Source organism: Vicia villosa, linkage group LG1 (genome assembly GCF_029867415.1).
Source record: "Vicia villosa cultivar HV-30 ecotype Madison, WI linkage group LG1, Vvil1.0, whole genome shotgun sequence".
Classification (NCBI taxonomy): Eukaryota; Viridiplantae; Streptophyta; class Magnoliopsida; order Fabales; family Fabaceae; genus Vicia; species Vicia villosa.
In genome coordinates, this window is record NC_081180.1 from 24,481,419 (window position 1) to 24,488,400 (window position 6,982).

A 6,982-nucleotide genomic window follows, 5' to 3' on the forward strand; every position below is an offset into this window, starting at 1 on the left:
ATGAAAAATGTTTCTAAATAATTTCATTTAGTTAAGATTCATTTAATTTATCTATTATTTTCTTTTTATGAATGAATATTTTATCAGTACATCAAATTAATTTGAACATTATAATTAGATTAAGTTATTTTTTAATCTTTTTTTATTTTAAAAAATGATCTATCTCTCAATTTGGAAAATATTATTCAAGACACATTTATTTCTCTTTCTATAGTTTTTCTTTTCTATCCTTATTGACTCAAACAAATAATTTGAAACTAATAGCCTCTATACAATAACGGATCCTCTCATGTTTTTCTTCAACTTTTAGCTTCCTCCTGCTCTAAAACTAAAAGACTAATAATTAAGAAAAATATTTTTAAAAAAATGAAATATAGGTAGATATAGAATATAATTTAAGAAGCAAAATTGTTGCTGAACAAGGAGCAGTAGAGAAAAAACTAGAGAGTTTAAATCATTTATGTTGGAGTACAATGTTAAAGATGATGATGGAAGAGAGAAACTATAAGTAACTTTTACTCGATTGAAAAACACTTACAATGAATGATTTATCTTCTATTATAAAGTAAAATTGCATTATATAATAAATTCTATATTGGGCCAACTTTGCCCAAAACAAACTTACAACAAATACTAAATGTGCAATTACACTTCGACACCATCTTTAAATTCACATTCAAAGCTAAAACCAACAACACCCAATTTCATTCCTCAAATTTATGATATGTTTAGTCTTGACGACTTTAGTCAGCACATCTGTAAGTTGTCTCTGGGTGCTACAGTACACAACTTCTAACCTCCATTCTGAACTTGATTCCTTAGATAGTGAAACTCCGTGTCAATGTGCTTATTTCTCCCATGCAGCATTGAATTCTTAGCAAGGCTTATAGCTAATTTGTTGTTAATCATCAACCTCACAGGTTTGCTCACCTTAATCTTCAAATCCTGTAATAAATTCATCATCCAAACAGCTTGACACGCAGACAAAGCACTTGCAATATACTCAGCTTCACAAGTTGACAAGACAACCACGTGTTGCTTCTTAGAGCCCCAAGAAATAGAACTTCCTAGAAACAGAACTTCCTAGAAACTTGAAAAAATATCCCAAAATACTTCTTCTGTCAACTTTGTCTCCGCACCAATTAGAGCCTGAATAGCATATCAGCTCTGAGTCAGATTTGACACCAGAAGGGCGTCATGAAAAGTAATGATTTAACACCTCGAATTTTAAAACACCGAGGTAAAGGTTTATCATGGCATGGGTTCGAACTTAAGTTTCTGCACTTTTATTATCTATAAAAACTAACGCCTTTTTTTTATCTTGGTTTATCAGAAACCGAGAGGTCGTTAGTTTTCTGATTCTTTTTTACAACTCCAGGAGGTTGTGACACGTATACCTATTCTTGTAATGGACCGTTTAGAAATACATATTTCACATCTAAATGCATCAGAGGCCAATTTTTATTTGCAACTATAGCAATTACCAATATGATTGTTTTATGTCTAGCTACATGAGCAAACACTTCAAAGTAGTCTTAACGAGATTTCTGTAGAAATCCTCTAGCTACTAACCTCACTACTACAAAAAAGCGCTTCTAACGTCGGACGCAAAATGCATTTTACCTCAGCAAAAGAATCGAGGTAACGAAGGGCGTCATGAAAAATAATGACTTAACACATCGGATTTTAAAACACAGAGGTAAAAGTTTATTATGGATTGGGTTCAAACCCCAGTTTCTTCACTTTTATTATTTATAAAAACTAACGCATTTTTTATCTCGGTTTATCATAAAAACCTAAAGGTCATTAGTTTTTTTAAAATAAATCGTGTTACAGTTAGGGGTGGCAAAACGGGTCGTCCGCACCGGCGCCCGCCCCGCCTTAAGCTCGCCAAAAAACGAGCGAGACGGGCATGCCCGCCAAGTGAAATGAGCATAAAAATCATGTCCGCCCCGCCAAGATGGCGGGTTGGCGAGCAGCGGGCTTGCCCGCCTATTTTTATTTATATTTTTTTCATTTTTTTAATAGATTAATAGGTTTTTTTTTTACCTTTTAATTAATTTTTTCACTTATTTTTTAAAATAATTTTATATAAAAGCAATTTTTTAACAGATTTTACTTAAAAAAATATTACATATATTTACAAATAAATATATAAAATAAACCATCAAGAATTGAAATTACTACAATTAACTAAAAAAGAGGTAATTTTGGAGGAGGGGCAGGCTTTGGCGGGCGGCGAGCATTGGCGGGGCGGGCAATGGCGGACGGAGGGTTTTAGCGGGGCGGACTTTGGCGAGGGGCGGGTCTAAAATCCCAACCCAACCCGCCATTTTGTGGCGGATGCGCGGGCCGGCCCGACGGGCCACGACCCGTTTTACCACCCCTAGTTACAATGTTTACCATAACATTAATTTTCTTAATAAAATCCGTTACAGCATTTACAAAGAATATTACATTAATTGTCTATGAAGATCATATATTGGATCTTTAATTCCTTGATATTCTGGGAAACTCTTTCATGTACGGATCTTGCATGTATTTGTTTATGGTGAAAAAATGGTAAGATAATTAAAATCTAAAATCTAAAATATTTTCTGTATAAATAAAAATTTAATAGAACAAACCTTGAACCCAGATGATTTTCTGCTCATGTAATCTATCAAAGAGAACTTTTCCAAGTTTCCTTAGGTTTCATATATTTCATTTAGATTTTCAAAATTGTAAGAGAACTTATATAATGGACATCCCTTAGGTTTCACGCAGATCACTAATGGTGGATCCTTGAGCGTTGATAACCTTTAAATGGACGACAAAGATTTGTTTAAGGATGTTGATTTAAAATAGTGAAAAATAATTAACTACTATCTCGATTTTTAAAACAATCAAGGGGCTAGAGTAAAATACTTTATTTTACAAAAAATGGTTACATTGTTTACCCAAAATATTTGTAATACGGTGAACTGACTTTTATTTTTAAGCAAGCAATGTTGCGGTGAGCAAGAGTCGCCACCGACTTTTATTTTGTCCAATTTAGGAAAGGTATAAAAGTACAGGAAAGACCTTTTGAGAAAAAGAGTTCGGGGGGTAAGTTATGAAAAGGGAAGGTGTTAGCACCCTTTTCATCCGTAGTTATCTACGGGCTCTTAGTTTGCTTAGCTCGTTTGGTTTTGTTTGAAAAGCTTGAAAAAGCAAGTGTGTGTGTTTTGAGAAACAATTTGATTTGAAGATATCTGAAAAGACAATGTTGAAAAACAGAGTGTGAAAAGTATTTTTATGTTGAGCAAGCAAACTGAAGGCTACTTACCCTATGTTTGGTCTCTCCTATACTTTTAACTTTCATTTAAGGGATAATACTAACCATACCATTTGTGGGTAGGTAGTCTTATCTATTGGACGTATACGGGACATCGAAGGGTCATCGACGGTCCTTGAAGGCAACATGATAGAGGTACCTTTGGTAAATTCGAAGGGACAAATCATCTTTTTTCGTAGGCAACAATCGAGGGTCAAGATCATGTATTCGTAGGCAATTTCGAGGTTCATCGAGGGACCATGATCTTTGATGATTTTTAATCGAGGGGAATTTGCTATTGGGTACCTCTATATTCGAGGGACACGACCATTTTTTATTCGTTCGTAAGGCAACCAAGAGGGGCGTACCCTAGAGGTGAGTGTGTGGAGAGAAGTGTGTTGAATTCAGATATATATTTATCTTGAGTTATTAATTAGCTAGCGATTGGTTTTAATCTTGAACATGCAATCCTAAGCCATACATCTAAACAGTTAAATAGCAGTTATAAAATGCAGAAAGTAAAGAGCGGAAAGGTAAAATCCTACGCTATTACAAGGCTTCGGGATGGGGAGTACATAATTAAAAATGGGGATTGCGGGAATTAAAATCCTAGTTAAAACTATTACAACCCATAGACAATTACATAACTTGTAAAAAAGATGCGACTAAATACAAAATATTAAGTAAAACTTGTGAACGCCCATGAAGGTAATCCAACGCCTCAAAATTAATACCTGAAAAACTCTTCGAATCTGTGCATGATGTGATTCTGTTGATGAAGAGGTATTGCTCGAGGGCGAGTTTGATGAAACTTCGGTAACAGATCTCTGTACTGGTTGGGGCACGTGACTCTGATGTCGTTGAATCGAATTGCTATGATGATGGATGTTGCCGACGCGTTGCGATGCAGTTCTGAACTGATGTTGCGAGCTGCAGATGAAGGATTCGTGAAGCCGTGACGCGAATGAAATAGTTGTTCGGTGTGGGCTTCACTGCGAGGGTGGCTGCAGACAGCGGTCTCATGGTGGGTTTGATCAGAGTAGGTGTCCGCGCGGCTGTAGGTGGTGGATGTATCGAAGCCGCGTCGGAGTTTTTTTTTATTTCATACTTTTCCAGATTTCTTCTCTGCTTCTGTTTTGATTTTGATTTGAACCGTTGTTCTGTTTTTTCACCTGCAAGAGATATAGATTGAAATTAGTTTTTATGAATATTGTTATGTTATTGGATTGGATTTGGGTTTAAGTGTTGAAAGTATGATTAACAGGTTTATGAATTGAGGATTTAAATGAAAAGGGTGTATTTGTTAAGAGATTTGATGCTGGTTAGTAGAGGTGGGGTATATTTTGTTAGAATTTTTGATAAATCTTTGAAGGAGATGTTTAATATTGCATGAAAGTGATATGGTTATATGAATTTGGTTTGAAAATAGCTTGAATGTGAAAGTTGTTTTTTTTTTCTTCATCGAAATATAAATTTTATGCACAGAGAAAGATTATAACAAAAAGTGTGGTAATTGTGAATGAGACCTGATTTATATGTGAGTTAGTATGTACCATGAAATCTAAAAAAATTAGAGGATTATATATACGTACAAAATTTCATAGATCGTAAAAAGAAAATTTATTAGAATTTGACGCAAGTAATGGAAATTGAAGGAAAACTTTAATGGATTATATTATTGGTATACAATATGATAATAATACAATTAAAAAATGATGAAAAGAGCCATCAGTTACCATCATATGGCTGAAAGCAAAACATTGAAAAAATAATAAATTGGGGGCCTCATATAAAAATCATCGGCCAAAAATATTTTAAAATTATTTGAAAAAGAATGGCCTCAGGTGTCATCATTGGCCAAAACAAGATTTAAAAACCGTAAAAAGTGTTTGATAAAAAACGTGTGTAAAAACTTTAAAAAAAGTATGAATGAAAGTGTGAGAATGAGGATTAGAAAATTGTTGATTGTTGTTGATGAAAAGAGAGGGTGGAGAGTGCCCTATTTATAGAATAGAATTAGGTTAAAACCACTCCTAAAAAGGAAATGATCCAAAAAGATTAAAAATAGTTAAAAAAACTGATAAAATGCACCCAGCGGGATTCGTACCCGTAACCTTTAATATGCAAGCCTTTCCTTCTTACCAACTGTGCTATGTTAATTATTTGAAGTAAAAAGCCAATTGAAGGTATATGAAGCATCGGTCATCATTTTCTATTTATTAAAATATAAGCAATTTAAGAGTAAACTACTATATTTTAAAATAAACTTTAAATCGAATATTTATAAAATTCAGGATGTCAATGTAAATGAACCCAAGATTTTATAAAAATCTAATTTTGAATATAATTTCGAAAAATTTTGTCACTAAAAAGTGTGGGCAAATTTTGGGGTATGACAATATTAAAAATACATTGTGCGAAACAAATTTTTGCAGAATATCATATTGTTTACCCAGAGTATTAAAATTACAGCATGAGCAAGTAATCATTTTTGTAAAAAAATATATTTTACTCTAACCCCTCGGTTTTAAAACAAAATCGAGGGGTTAGAATTTTTTTAAATGGTTACTCGTTAAAATGTTTATCCAAAATATCAAAAATACATTGTATGTAACAAATCTTCGCAGAATATCAAGATTGTTTAACCAGAATATTAAAAATACAACATGTCCAAGTCACATACAAGACACTAAAGATCTGCACTTGAATGTCAGACCTGCATTCACCAAGATTGATTATTGATGCTATCATTATCATTGCTTTCACTAGCGTATACAATTTGCATGCTTGGAATGCATCCAACTTCTAATTAGGTGTTTGTTCCGAAAATTAGGGGAAAAAAATTTCACCACTTGCGATCCATCAGTAAAGATTTTTAGGAATAAATCATAGTTGTTCAAAACCTTCAACAACAATAACAACAACAACAACAACAACAACAACAAAAACATAAAGACTTTTAGGAATAAATCATAGTATTTCAAGGTAGACGAACATTTTTTCAGTTTTGCAATCCATTCTAAAAAAAGGATGCATTCGACGGTTGGACAACAACAAGTAAGATAACGTTAGGGTAATATTTGTTCAATAAGTGTTTTATAGTAAAATCTGATTATCCCTCGTGTTATCAAAGAAGCCGAAGGATTAAATCATTTATTTTATAGTTGACAACAAATAAAAACATAAAGTACATTAGCTAGGATTCGAAGCATGTCTTGAATGATATATCACCCCGATTTTTATAAAAACCAAGGCAAAAAGTTGTTTTTTTAAATATACATATATATGGCGTGCCTTGGAATAAAACCTCAGTTTTTTTTCTAGATGGCATGAAAGCTTCGTCATGAAAAGCGTTATTTGTTGTACTGCCTTGTTTTCTGTTTGCCAATTGATCCATCTGGCTCCAACTTTATCTTAAAAACCCATATGGCAATGATGAGTTTATTCTCCTTTGGAAGCTTAGTCAACTCCCAAGTTTTGTTTCTTTCTATAGCCTCAAGTTCTTCTTTTAAGGCCTTCAGCCACACTTTCTTCTTGAGAGTCTCTTCAGTACTAACTAGTTCAGGGTCTACTAACACGGCACACTTAATGGCTTTGCCTTCAAAATCTATTTCAGTATCACATAACATGTCAAACTATACAATCCTTCTAGGTAGTTGACTCATTCTTTGTGGTCTCTGAACTTGT